This window comes from Notamacropus eugenii, chromosome 5 (genome assembly GCF_028372415.1).
Source record: "Notamacropus eugenii isolate mMacEug1 chromosome 5, mMacEug1.pri_v2, whole genome shotgun sequence".
NCBI lineage: Eukaryota > Metazoa > Chordata > Mammalia > Diprotodontia > Macropodidae > Notamacropus > Notamacropus eugenii.
The window spans coordinates 104,382,020-104,397,643 of NC_092876.1; the positions used below are offsets into that span (position 1 = coordinate 104,382,020).

The following is a 15,624-nucleotide window of genomic DNA, read 5'->3' on the forward strand; positions in this document are numbered from 1 at the left end:
ATATTATGGATATGTGTCTTGAGAGACAGAGGGTAGTATGGGGATGAGGTGAGCTGTCAAGATGTAAACTGTTTTTCTGGAATATCTGAAGAATGGTATTGTGGATGGCTAGGAAGATGGACCTGGGCAGCTAGGTGGCACAGTGGATAGGGTGTTGGGACTGAAGTCAGGAAGACTCATCTTCCTTAGTTCAAATCTGGCCTCAGATAAAAAATAACGAATAGGTGGACTTCAGAAAAACCTGGAAAGACGTATATGAACTGATGCTGAATACAATGAGCAGAACCAGGAGAACATTGTACACAGTAACAGCCACAGTGTTCAAGGACTGTTTCTGACAGACTTAGCCCTTCACAGCAATGCAAGGACCTAAAACATTCCCAACAGACTCTTGATGCAAAATGCCATCCACATCCACAGAAGGAACTATGGAATCGGGATGCAGAATGAGGCAGACTGCTTTTTCTTGTGCTGTGTTTTGTTTTGGTTTTTCCCATGGTTTCTCCCATTCATTTTAATTCTTCTATGCAACATGACTAATGTGAAAATGTGTTTAATAAGAATGTATGTGTAGAACTCATATAACATTGCATGCTGTCTCAGGGAGGGAGGGGGAGAGAGGAACGGAAAATTTTAAATCTAATGGAAGTGATTGTTGAAAACCGAAAAAAAAATAAATTAATTTTTTAAAAAAAAATCTGGTCTCCTACACTCACCAGTTGTTTGATCTGGAGTAAGTCACTTAACCCTTTTTGCCTCAGTTTCTTCATCTGTAAAATAATCTAGAGAAGGAAATGGCAAACTACTCCAATATCTTTGCCAAGAAAACCCCAGAGTTGGACATGACTGAAAACAACTGAACCAAAAAAGGAACCATGGGAGTTACTCCTTAACTGTCTTGCACCCTACACAGAACTGACGTATAAGTGATTTCATGGACTACAACAGTAATCCAAATTTGGATAGTCATTTCATCTCCATAAAGTTCAGTGTTTTAAATCACAACATTTCTTACAAAAGGGTGAATGAAATTCTAAATCTTCACTAAGTATATTTCTCATGAACACAATGATTTTATAATATATATTTTAAAATCAAATTGTATACATAGACAGTACTCCATTTCCCCCCACTTCCCAAAATTTACCTAGTGCCTGTAGGAGAGAAAGCAATAAGCATTTACATAGCACCTACTACATACACTGTGCTAAGCACTTTACAAATATTATCTCACTTGCAGCAACACTGTCAGACAGGTGCTCTTATTATCCCCACTATACAGTAGTAGAAAGTAAGGCAAACAGAGGTTAAATGACTTGCCCAGGGTCACACAACTTGTAAGTGTTTGAGGCCAGATTTGACTCCAGGCCTAGTGCTCTAATCACTGTGACACCTGTTGCCTAAGCTAGGGGTTGCCCTGATGTTTATCAGTCAATATTTCCTCTCTAGTCCCCACCACAATTCATATCCTTTCTTTTTCTCTTGTTCATGTACTTTTGTGGCACAATTCCTTTTGGATAATTAAGTTCACTTATTGTCTCTGATTTCTAACATCTGTTGAGTAAACAATTGTGGAGAAGAGAAACATTTTAAGTTAAATATTCCTTTTCTTTTGAGGTAACAATTTTGAAATGTTTAGATTTTTTGTGGGGAACACTGATCATCTTTAAAAATGGACTATCTCAGCCTGCACACTAATTTCAGAACCAGCTGTTTACCTGCAATTGGATCAACTCGAAGTGCTGTGTGTGTGTGTGTGTGTGCGCACATGCACGTGTGTAGAGACAGTCTTCTTCCTTATTACTATAAAAGAGGACACTATGGATCGAGACTCTCAATAAAAAAGAGACCTATGGAAAGAGAGAACAGACTTTGGAGAAGGCAAACATATAGGGAAAAACCTATTCCTCCATACGTCCCTGATATCCAGCTTCTATCCCTAGAGACATCAGGGACTTTCCCTTTCAGTTAGATTGGCATTTCTGTCTCTTGGTTGAGCTGAGATAGCTTTCTCCAAGTGGGAGAGAGATTCATTTATTTTGTATATTGTCTGGCATATTGTAATCTGTATAACTTCTCTGATTTCTATTTGCTATTTGCTTTAGATAAAGGGCTTACCTGCTACACCATATTTGTGATGGTCTTTTGGGTAACTAGAATTTGGTGGGAAAGGGTAAAGCCTTTTCCTCTTTCAGAAATTGCAATGAGTAAAATAGATTAAACCTAAGGGGGAAAAAAGTCATTCTCCTAGACCAGTAGTATTTAAGGGGTCAGAGTGATAAAATTTTAGTCTGGTGCATGATCTCTGAAGAAAGCAGAGCAGCCAAACTAATTGACCCTTCTCCTGCTCCTCTCTAGGTAGATATAAAGATCTCCCTTGGAGAGGGGTAGGCAAGATTCCTGAGATAGCTACCAAATTCTTTCTATGAACCATATTTGAGGGTTAGTCAATAAACATTTGTTAAGAGCCTACTACGTGATAAGCATTGCTAAGTCTGGAGGATACAAAAGAGCAAATGACAATCCCTGAACCCAAGAAGCTCACAATCTAATGGGTGAGATAACAAGCAAACAAACATGTAGAGACAAGCCGTAGAATAAATATGAAATAATTAAATAAGTGAAGGCACTAGAATTAAAAGCAGTTGAGAAAGGCCTCCTGTAGAAGATGAAATTTTTACTGGGACTTAAAGGAAGCCAGGCCAGTAGGCAACGTGGAAGGAGACCATTCTATGTATGGAGGACAGACACAGAAAATGCCCAGAGTTGAGAGATGGAGTTTTTTGTGCAAAATAATAAAAAGGTCACTGTCACTGAATCAGAGTACGTGGCAGGGAGTAAGGTTTAAGAAGACTAGAAGGGCAGAAATATGGATAAGGGAAAAATTTAGGACCAAACAAGATATAGAGATCATTACAAAATGTATAACAGATCATTTTGATTATATAAAATTAAAAAAGTTTTGCACAAACAAAACCAATGCAACCAAAATTAAAAGGAAAATGGCAAACTGGGGGAAAATTTTTTTAGCAAGTATCTCTGATAAAAGCCTCATTTCTCAAATATATGGAGAAGTGGAGTCAAACTTATAAGAAAATATGTCATTTCTCAATTGATAAATGTTCAAAGGATATGAACAGGCAGTTTTCAGACAAAGAAGTCAAGGTTATCCCCTCCAGGCTGATCCAATCCAGCTACTTTTCCCATTTTTGTTCTTTTTTGTGCCATTGTTGCTGGGGGCCATTTCCAGTTGTCCTGATCTCTATCTTGACACTGGACCCAGATGACTGGGCAGGAGAAAGGGAGGCTGGTGACCTTTGTATAGCCCTGCCTCTCTTAAATTCAATTCATTTGCAAGTCATGGCATCACCTTCCTGTTGTTAAGGTCCTCTTTGAGAACAAAGGAAAAACCGCAACATTATTACCTCCTCTTTTTGTAGCTCAGGGATTATTAGGGTTCAAATATGATGGTTGCCCTAGCCCAAATGGAGAAAACCACCTGTGGTAATATTTTTGGAAATATTTTCCATTTTTCTTGTATTTCTAGTCATACTTGTGTATGAGCTGTGTGACTCCCGGCAGGTCACTTAACCTCTATTTACCTCAGTTTCCTCATCTGCAAAATGGGCATAATAACAGCATAGGCTTTCCAGGGTTGTTGTGAGGATCAAGTGACATAATAATTGTAAAGCACTTAGCACATTGCCTGGCACACAGTAAGCACTATATAAATGTTAGCTTAGTGATCATCATCATCACCATCATCATCATCCTTGAATCATTTTGCTTAGTTGTCTAGCTTGCCAAACTTTCTTTAGATTGAGCTTGCCATTCACTACACCTTTCTGCTTTATGAGATGAAACTACTCACAATTGTCCATCATCCTTTTTTAAGATTTTATAGATGAGTTTCTGATCTGATTATGGCTTTGGCAACCATCTTCTCAGGCAAGTAAGCCAGTATAATGTTTGCTGAGTAAGATTTCTGGGCTCTTTTGGTCTCCTTTTGTAGCAATTAATTTATACTGATTTAATTTGTGTATAGTCAGTGTTAATGTCATTTCTCTTACCCATTCCCCATTATTTGATTTCAATAGCTTGTTTAAATAATTCAGAGCTAAATCTTTTTTCTTGCATGCCATATATTTTTCTCATTATTATTCTTTCTTGTGTATTATATATTCTGACCTTATTTCTAAGAAGTCAATGGTCTGACTACATAGATGCCTAGCTTGGGAATATTTCCAACATTCATCATAAAAAAGAGCAGGAAAAATTTAATACATGATGGTACATCTCCAAATAACTAGATGTTCTGAGAAAGAAGATAATAGATGCAGAATATAAAATATCAAAGTAGAAGAAAATTATCAGAACGAAAACATAACACAATAATGTTAAAAGAACACATTAATTCCATGGAAACCAAAGTGACTAGTCTAAAAGCAAAGACAGGATTACAGAAATAATTTAAGGTCATGGGATTAAGGGTCACAAAAGAACATGGCAAATAAAAAAATGAATAACATGATAAGAAATAACATAAGAAAACTTCACAGAACTTTTAAATATAGAAAACAAATGTATGCATCAAAGCAACCCACAGATTGCTTCAGGAGTGAGGGGTGGGAGTGGAATTCTTCAAAGTTTAAGGTGCGTAGTTATTAGATTTTGTTGTCTCAATAACACATTTTGTGAGTGGACCAGAGAAAGAACTTAAAATATGAAGGAATGACAATTAACCTAATATAGTATAATGGTGGGGTCAATTGAATCAATCAATCAATCATCTCACTCTACTTAAAGTGACTAACAAGATTATTAGGGAAGAACCCTTCTATTGAATCAATCAATTAAAAGTATTAAATGGAGTATAAAAAGTTCTCAATCAGTTTCAGAGAAGTGAAAACGGTTGGATGAAATGAAATGACACCATAGGAAGTATATTGGGATTGACTGATGAGACAAAGGTCATCTCCTGGCTGACTCATATAAAATAGTGAGCCACTTCAAAACCTGAGTATATGAGTTGGGGGCTTGCCTAGAAGAGAGAACTCTTGTGAGAAAATCACTTATGGGGAGGAGAGCAGCCTGTCTCTCTACCACCACCAGCACCACCCCTCATTCCCATACCATTGACTAGAGGATGACATGGAGTCTTCAAAGGATTTGAATGTCTCATCAGTATCTTAACAATTTCCCCAGAATAGTGGCTGCTAGGTAGCGGTTGATTAGAAGATTATCTGCACTGACAGTCAGGTTCTTTTTGTCCTTCATTTTGGAAGAGGACCATGACATCAGGGAGATGATGACATGTCTTGCAGTTGACTTTGATTTGAGTGAGAGATGGCAGTGAAAGGTCACCAGTCTCACTTTCTCCTTCAGAATTGTGTGGGTCCAGTGATCAGATATTCATCAAGATGACTGAAGATGGCCCAGGATGCAATGGGAGACCCTGGCTCTTTTAGGCTACGGTCTTTTCTGGTTCTCACTTTGGGTGAGGCAATACCCATTCAGTGAATAGACCTCTTTAAGAAGTGAATCAAGGGATGGTCCCTTCAATTAAAAACCAAAATCAAACTGGGTGGTGAAGACCTTCAGAATTACTGGCCGAAAGAAAAGTATTTACTATTTACATTCACTCTGAGCCAGGAGGGTCCAAAATATAGCCATTAAATGGTAGGGACTTATTGTTGTCCAATCTCTGAGTTCCAAAATGAAAGGGTGTAAGGTTTGGTCTTTGAGAAAAGAAAAAAAGAGAGAGACAGAGACAGAGAGAAAAAGAAAGAAAGAAAGGAAGAAAGAAAGAAGAAAGAAAGAAAGAAAGGAGGAAAGAAAGAAAAGAAAGAAAGAAGAAGGATGGAAGGAAGGAAGGAAGCAAAGAAGGAAAGAAAGAAATGCATTAGATGAAGAGAAAGGAGCAGGATAAAGCTGTACCCTGACCACCTATAAAGAAGGAAAGAAGGAGGAAGGAAGGAAGGAAAGAAGAATGGAAGAACAGAAAAAGAAAAGAGGAAAGAAAGAAAGAAAAAAAGGAAGAAAGAAAGAAAGAAATCTAGTCAAACCCCAAATTAACTGGACAACTTTCAGCCATCAAAATTTACCTTCCTTTGGAGAGGAGAGAGAAAGAGAGAGGGAATGGAAAAGGGAGAGGGAGAACAGGAGCTGAGTTACCCAATTGATTGTACCCAGATGGCTCTAGAGGAGAAATTGAGACTGGTGACCTTGTACAGTTCTCTCTCCCTCAAATCAAAGTCAACTGCAATTCATGTCATCATCTCCCTGATGTCATAGTCTTCTTAGAAAACTGAGAGTCAAAGACCAACTAGATACCCTGAGGAAACACAATGTCAGGAATCTACAAGGGGCCTAACAGAAGGCTCAATTGAGAGACTTAATTGAGAACCTCACAAAAGGAAAGAAAGAACTTCCAAGAGCTATAAATTACCCCACATTTTTGCTAAGCTTGGGTTCACTCTCCTCTGGATTCTGTACATACTTTTGGAAGTGAGTGTTCCATGATTTGGGCGACATTTATATGAACTATTTTTGCTACACCATCTTTGTAAAATACTTGTTTTTATGAATTATTTAAGTCTGGGTGGCTAATTGTTATCAACTAATAATAAGTGGTGGTTTTTGAGCTCTAACACTCAAAAAAAAACAAAACAAAAAACACTTCCAGGCCCTCAGCATTACTGCTAGACCTTAGAAAGGAGAAATAGCTATTGCACTCTGGGGTCCCAGTTTGTCACTGCTTGTAGGAGTCAAGATAACATCCTAAGATAGCACAGGATTGTTTTGCATCTGAAAGATATAACTGGAGAGAATGAAATAATATATTCCATAAATAACATATTTCATGATTCCCAGATTCATACCAGGTGCAGAATGATGTCATGCAGGATTTGGGGAAAGGTGCCAACTGGCAATTTTGTTATTCACTACCCAGTCTGAGGTCACAGATTCAGGGTAGAGTGAGGAGGGAACTAGGAGAGGTTTTTTGGGGGAAGGTAGTGCTGGAGCTGAATCTTGAAGACAACAACAGCAACAAAGATTTTAAGAGGCAAAAGTGAGGAGGGAGTCCTTTCCAGGGAAAGGGGCTCAGCCAGGACAAAGGCAGGTAGGTAGGAAATGGAGGGTCGGTATAAGAAATAACAAGCAGGTCAGTATGACTAGACTGTAGAATGTATGAAGAAGAATGATCTATAAGATTAGAAACTTAGGAGAGGTTCAAGTTATGAAGAGTTTTAAATGCCAAATGAAAGAATTTGATCCTATCGGTAATAGTGAACACCTGGAGTTTGAATAAAGGAATGATATCATTAGACCTGTAGTTTAGGGAAATCATTTTGGTGCCACTTAAGAGAGTGAATTGGAGTGGGGAGATATTTGAGGCAAGAAGACCAATTAGGAAGCTATTGAAATATCCCAGGCAATACACTCCTGGTGGAGTTGTGAACTGATGCAACCATTCTGGAGAGTAATTTGTAACTATGCCCAAAGGGCAATCAAAGTGTGCATACCCTTTGACCTAGCAATATCACTACTAGTTCTGTATCCCAAAGAATTTTTTTTAAAAAAGGAAAAATTTATGCAAAAAATATTTATAACAGAGCTTTTTGTGGTGGAAAAGAATTAGAAATGGAGGGGATGCCCATCAGTAGGGAAATGGCTGAACAAGTATGGTATATGATTGTGATGGAATACTATTCTGCTATAAGAAGTGATGAGGAGCATGTTTTCAGAAAAAATCTGGAAATACATGAACTGATACAAAGTAACGTGAGCAGAACCAGAATATTGTACACAGGAACAGCAATAACGTACAATGATCAGCTGTGGATGACTTAGCTATTCTCAGCAACACAAAGACCCAAGGCAATTCCACAGCATTTGTGGTTAAAAATGTTCTCCACCTTCAGAGAATGAAATGACGGATTCTGAATGCACATTAAAGCACTTTTTTTTTACTTTATTTCTTGGTGTGCATTTTTTTATTTGTGTTTTCTTTCACAACATGACTAATATGAAAATATGTATCGCAAGATTGCACATGTATAACCTATATCAAATTGCTTGCCATCTCAGGGAGGTGAGCTAGGGAGGGAGAGAATTTGGAACTCAACACTTTTAAAAACTAATGTTAAAAATTGTTTTTACATGTAATTGGAAAAAATAAAATATTATTAGTCTCACAAAAAATATCCCAGGCAATAGGTGGTAAAGGACTGGACTGGATAGGTTTTACATAAGTGGAGAGAAGGGGATGTAGGGGAGAGATGTTGAAGAGCTAGAACCAAGAAAAATGGGAGAGGTCGGAGGGAGGTCAGGTGCTGTACAACTCTCACCTTCCTCGGTGAGCCAAGAAGGAATAATAGTGGCTGATGGTCTCTCTCAACAAGAATGGGGAGATGTGGACAAATCAGACAAAAGCAACGGGGATTGGGATTGCAGAAGAGGGAAGGGATGGAGAGCCTTTGTCTTGAGGGTGGTAATTTGCATCTTAGCACTCTTCCCAGAGAAAGGATTTTACCTGCCTGAACTGCCTACCTGCTGGGGAGAAGAGATGCATGAGCATGGTAGGGTAACTAATGCAAATGGAGGACATGTAAACGGAAATAAAATAATACAGCTTTAGCCTCTCAGGATTAAGGTAAATGCTTGGTTTTTGTCTCATGATCTGGGACAAATAATTACTCTATCTACATAACACTGCTTCCAACCAACACTACTTCCTTCATGAATTTATATTTGTAGGAATAAGACACAGTAGGAGAAAAAAAGAATAGGGTAAGATCCATAATGGCAAGTACATAAAAACTGGATGAAAGAGGGAGTTCAAACCTAGTATCTCAGAAGCTTTATCCTCATAAAGGACACAGAGAAAATAAAGGAGCAATTAAGAGCATACCATGTGAATTAGAAAAATAAGAATCAGCATAGTCTGGAAGGAAAGAGAAAAAAAGGAAGCCTTTTTGGAAAAGAGTACAGCAAAAGAAAGCTACTTAAAATAAAAGACTGGAAGGTAGGGAGGATTGTGAAACATCTCCTTAACTGTGGAGAAAGAGAAGTGCCGAAAAAGGGGAGAATTCAATGAATACATTTTTTTAAAAAGATAAATTAACAATGTAAATAAGTTGAAGGAATTTGGGACTGGGCTGGCAAACAGGAAGTGGGGGGAGAAATCAGAGAAGATCCTGTGGAAGTAAAGTAGTATCAAAGTGGTGGAAACAAAACCATTCACAATGACAAAGCATTGATTCTAACTAAAGGGATAAAAAAAAAATCAAAACAAAAAATGAAAAAAAACCATACGAAAAACCCCTTAACTTTAAATGTGAATATTTTAATCCAATAAAATGTGGGAGCATGATGCTATGTCTCTGCTAAGGGGAGCATCATGTTTCCCTAATAAGCATTTCTCAAAAAATGTCTGTACCTTGGTTCTGGCTATATCATGAAATCAAAAGAAAAGTGATTACCTTGGCAGAACTTGCTACGCACTAGGTTACCTTCCCCAAATAACTACATCTAATAGAAAGCATGATAATAATAACTAGGGAATGGCCAAGGAGCCCAGTCATTGTGAACTTGTGCAGTCTTCTCTACTGATGCAAGTTCCACACAGAACTGAGTATGTGTACCTGGAGCATGTATACCAGATTCCAGTCCATTAGCCATATGGTGAAGAGGAGGCTTTTTTGATTGGCCATAGAGTTGGGACTGAGGTGCTTTAAAAATCAGCCAGTGCCTGACCCTCCATCATTTTTTTTCTTGCCTAGCTATGTTGTGATAAGAGGCAGTGTTATAAAGGAAGGCGCTTCCTCATCTGAGGTCAACATATGAGGCCTATAAATATGAACCTCGGTTCTTTGCTTATTTGTGTTTATTATTTCTTGTTACAAATAAAGAAGATTGAAGATAGCTATGACCTTATGAGCTTCAAAAGGTCAAGAGAACCAGCCACTAAGAGGTTCAAGATTGGAGTCCATACCAGGATTTATGACTAGGCACTCTGGTACTTTGGCCTTGCAGAATGACCTTTAAAGCACTGGTAACTGAGACATGGACTTATCCAGTAGTTACGTTGAATTTGGATATGAACTTAATGGGATGAATGCTATGTAGAAACTGTGTTAAATCTAAGCCCAATTTCCCCAAGGACTGAGGTAATGTAGGGAGTAATGGGTTCCAAGTTATTAGGGGGAAATGTCTGTACCCTTGCACCTTCATTCTAGCTGTATCATCAAAGTAAATGTCTCTTTATAAAAGCTCCTGGATGGTAATTGGTTAAACCAGATGTTAGTGTTAGGGTGCCAGTCACTGACAGTTAATAGTGAGAAGAACACATTAGAACAGGGCCTGAGGTGATGGAAGTAGAGACTTCCCTGACCCTTCACAGAACTCTGAGGAAAACATACAACTATTCTCACTCTGGAAGTCCTGCTACATATATTTTGATGTTAAATCTGTAAATGACTCTAAAATTCAACCCTTATTCTCTTTTGTAAAATATAAGTGCCTTAGGATCACCACCAGTCCTTCCTTCCTCCAGTCTTTGTTCTGACCTTTTCTTTTTTACTTGACTCTATGTATTTTTTTAAAGTTGCTCTTTTTTATTCATTTCATTTTCAAGTCCCACTAGATCAGCATTGTTCAATGACTTGACCAATGTAACAGTATAATTTTTTTAAATGACCCTATGAAAAAGTCTTTTACATTAAGATAAAGACTAGCTTTTTGGTTTAAAAGTATGTTCATGTAACTTTCCAGGGATTCCTTTCTAGTTTAATTACAAAGACTCTTTTGAGGCTTTTATTCCAGATCACTGTGGTTTTTAAATTTATGTCATGTTTGAATTTCAGATTATTTTTGTATTTTTGTAGAAAAATCAGATACCATTCTGATTTCTTTTTGGTGCCTTTAAGGATATTTTTTGGGGGGGGTGGGGGTTATTATTGTAGTTATGAAGTTTGATGATGATAAAGCCTAGGAGAGCTGAATTTTAAGTTTCCTTTTTTTTTTTTTAAAATGGTATATTGATTCTTATGATTTCTAGACCTTTGGAATCCTAGGGAATAAAAAAAATTTTTTTTGTGAGGCAATCAGGTTAAATGATTTGCCCAGGGTCACACAGCTAGTAAGTGTGAAGTGTCTGAGGTTGGATTTGAACTCAGATCCTCCTGACTCCAGGACCTGTAATGCTCTATCTACTTTGTCACTTTAGCTGCCTCAATTCTAGGGAATTTTAAAAACAATTTACTGAAATGTGGTGAGAAAATTCTTTTCTTCAAGTTTATTTTTCTTTCCTTCTTTACAGAGGTGAAGTAGAACTACAGGTATGGAACCTTGGATGTATTCAGATTCAGTTGATGTGTTTGCTAGTTTTGCTGAACTACTTTTCCTCCTTCTTTGCTACAAAGGATGATTCTCTGGGAAGGAGAAGGGGTAGTGATATGTTTGAAAATGATGGTGATGTAAAAACAAAAGATCTCAGTAAACATTTTTTAAAAGATTCTTCTTTTCAATATTTTGAATGACACAAGTAACTGAGGATTCTTCTCCTTGATCTGTTCTCCAAATTCAACACTTTCATTTGTATTACTTCCAAATCTCTTTCTAGGTGAATTATTTTCTGAATTTGTTTATATACTTCAATTACATTATCTAGTAATCTGTTTTCCACTGTGTCAGTATTGCTTTTGGTTGTATCCATGGGTTTTTCAACTTTTATTCATTATCTTTAATTTTGTTGAAATTGCCATTATCTTAACAGAAGATTTTTTAGCTGCATTGAGTTCTTTTCTTAATTCCCTCAAGGATTTCTTATCTGTGTTCACTTCCTCTTTTAATTATTCTCATTATTTTTTTTTCTAATTTTAATCTCCCATTAATTCCTTGAGCAGATCTGTTATACATTTGAACATCTCCTGAGATTTCTTACAATGTTTCTTATCTTTTTTCTAATAGTTCCAGTATATGTTTTTTTTTCTTATGTTTTTTATGTTTTCTTACTTTTCTTGTGTCATAATCTTTTTTGTTTTGTTTTATTAAATTGGGATTCATCTTTAATTTGTTCATTATTGAAATTCTTTCTGTGAGTTTTCATTTTCTTTTGAGAATTCCCCCAAACCATATTTCATGTTAGCATTTTTATGGTTGTTTTTGAGGGACAGCTTGAGGAACTTTTGTTCCCTCTGCTTCTCCTGGGAGTTTCCTCTCCCTCTAAACTTTTTAGGAAAAACAATTTTAAAAGTTCAGAGAAAAGACAGGTATGAATGATCCCTTGGTCTGAAGCTCTAAAAGGAAAGATAGTTTGAGAGGGATGAAAGTAGATGTGAGAACCAAAATTCTGATGCTAAGTCATAAGTGATCCTTTGGTCCTGTTGAGGATATTAAGCAGTAAGCATTTAAGGATTCCAACAGGGCTTCATAGGGTGTTCTCTAATGAGCTTTTGAAAGATTACAAAAGATGGAAACTGGGGCATTTAACCAGGAAAGGATTGATTATGCAGAAAAACCACGTGGCATTTTTGCAAGAACACTAGATTTGGAGTGAGAAGATCTGAATTTGGTTTCTGGTTCTGGCACTCTTCTTAATTGTTTGACCTTGGAGACATTGATGTACTCGGAACCCTAGTTTTTTCACATGTGAAATGTGAATAATACTTGCGTAGGAGTATTTCTGCCTTCTCCCTCCATGCTATTCCAGGTTCAAAGGTGTCCATCAAGCAACCAGAATTTATTGAGCATTCACTATGTGTCAGGTATGTTGTAGATCTGGGTCAGCATTCATTCAACAATCATAGCTAATGAGCCTTACTTCTGTGAGAAAGCCAGAAAGGATAAATTAGTTTAATGCAAAAGATATTTAATCAAGCCAATTAAATATCATAAGGATGTAAGTAATGTCATCCTCATGTTGAGGTACAGACGAACCATCCATTAGGAACAGGTCAACCAGAATGAAGGACTAAACAGGTCTAGAAAGTATAGGCATGCTTGTCTCAATGCCATTCATTTCTTCATGGCTTCAGAGAATAACAAATTTCCACAGAGAAATGGAGTCTCTAAGAAGGAGGCTGAAAAGAATCCAGTATGGACAAGTTGTGTGTTATTCCATTTTCTCCAAGAGAAGTGGCAGCAACCTGATGGATAGTGGTGGGAGGAGGGGAGGGCCTTTGGGAATCTTTTCTGATAGTCTGGTGCTAAGGGGAGGGGTTGATCAAATGCAAGCCAGAAACTACTGAGTACAGACAGAAGAAAGCAATAGATTTGTGGTGAGGTGTCCAGGGCTAATCTAAAGCCTGCTTAGTTCTCTCTGCCACTTATTCTTTTCTTAGTCCATGTTCACCTCTGCCTCTTCCCTACTGACCATTTAACTACTTTCTTCTCATTTTTTTCCCCCTGAGAAAAGGAAAGAAAGAAAAGAAGGACCCTCACTCTTCCTGCTGAGATTATCACAACAGCCTGAAATTGGAATCCTGGCCTTTTTCAATGCTTAGGCACATCTCTTTTGTTACTTACATCTTCAATTAAACCCTGGTTAATTTTACTTTGATTTGTATACAAGTCCTTTGAATGTGATGTTTGAGTGGGAGAGAGATAAACTCTTCCCTTAAAGGGAGAAGAAACCCCATCTTCACCCCTCAAGTGGAAGCTGAATGTGGGAGCTAGATATATTATTATTTCAGATGATTTTTCATGTTCCAGGCACTGTGGTAAGAAAGACAAAAACAGTCACTGCCTTGAAGGAGCTCACATATTAGGGGACACAACATGTAAACAACTATTTACAAACAAGATATATCAGGAAAAAATTGCAGATAGTCTTAGAGGAAAGTCACTAACATTAAAGGAGTCAAAGAGAGTCTTCTGGCAGGAGATCAGATTGTAGCTGAGACTTGAAGGAAGCCAGGAGGTGAAGGAAGTGGAGATGAGGAGGAAGAGCATTCCAGGCATGGGGAACGGCCTGTAAAAATGTCTGGAGTAGAGAAATGAAGTATCTTTTTCAAGTTACAGAAAAGACACCAATGTCCCTGGATAGTAGAGTTGTCAGAGGAGAGTAAAATATATAAAGGAAATGATAGGAAGGGGCCAGATTATGAAAGGCTACAAAAGACAATCAGAGGATTTTATATTCTATCCTAAAGACAATCAGGAGCCACTGGAGTTTACTGAATTGGGTATGACATGGTCAAACCTGTACTTTAGGAAGTGAGCTCACTTTGACTGGAATGGGAGGGATTTGAGGCAGGGATCACAAACAGCAGGCTATGTTAGTGCAGGTATGAAATGATGAGAACCTGAACCAGGATGCTGCTAGTGTCAGAGGGGAAAAGAAGGCAGGAGCCAAGAGAGGTCTATAGCTATTAGGTTGGATGGATCAAGAGAAAGTTTTTAGAGAATGGGAGAGACATTAGGCAACTGGGAGGCATCCCATAGACAGGGAGAGAATGCAGATTAGTGAGAGGGAATAGGGATGATAGAGGAAGCAATGTGCTAGAGAAATTAGAGTGGAAAAGGATCATTTTTTCATGTAGAGAAATTTGCCTTGCCAAAGAGAAGGCTCACCTCTTCCTATGAGGCAGAAGTAATGGAGAAGAAGTTAGGGAAAGTCATTTGAGTGGAGTGAGATAAAGAAGGGAGAATTAAGACCTCTTGACAAATGGCCTCAGTTTTTAAAATAAATTAGTAGATAAGGTTCTCAGATGAGAGGGTGGTGGGAAGGGGAACCATGGGAGGTTCTAGGAGGGATGAAAAGGTTTGGAAAAACCACTGTGAGGAGTAGGATAGGAAATTCACTCAGGAAGTATAAAAGGATTGCCCTGCTGCAATGAAGACCCAGTTGAGAATATATATATTCTCATATATGTAACAATAATTTGTAGGGGACTAAGTCAATATAGTTTTAGTATTTTCTCCAGCTCATGAAAGGGGCACATATAATGGAAAAGATACAACAGAAAATGGAAATTCAGTGACCAGCAGAGGGCTGCATGATGATATTACCAGAGGATATTTGCTGCTCTGAAAGAATTGAAAATATGAGTTGGCCTAGTTATGTTTGCACCCCGGCTACGCATGGCCTGGGAGTAGGACAGTGGGAGGTTCTCAGCCGGGGGAGGGGAGGGCCATTCTCTTGTGGTCCCTGAGCACCTTCTGTTATCTACTCCTCTTCAGGGCCATCTGCTGCTACCATCATTCCTGATAGAAATTTTAGAATGAATTATTAAATATGTAGGTTGTGAACACTTAAAAAGAGAAGTGATGATTACTAGAATCCAGCATAGCTTTAAAGAGAACCTACAAGTTTAGTAAAATTAACTTAATTTTCTTTCTTTTTTTTTTTGACAGATGTATTGTATTGGTAGATCAAAGAAATACATGGAGTTTAACTTTCTTCAACAAATATATATTCAGTGCCTCCCAAGTGCCAGGCTCTGTGCTCAGAACTGGCAGTACAAAGACCAGAACAAACAACCAAAAAACCCTCCAAACAGTCCTTTCTGTCAAGAAGCTTCTACATTTAACAAAATTTAATTTTAGTTGTCCTGACCAGAACCTTGGGATATTATATGTCCAGTCCCTAGGAAAGTGAATTCATGGACGTTTGGAACT

At 37.8% G+C, this 15,624-nt stretch overlaps 1 long non-coding RNA gene across 1 annotated transcript in view; it reads left to right on the forward strand.

The window, feature by feature from the left end:
- LOC140504984 (uncharacterized) overlaps positions 1–15,624 on the forward strand; it is a 40,306-nt gene that overhangs the window by 19,866 nt on the left and 4,816 nt on the right. The window lies entirely within an intron of this gene.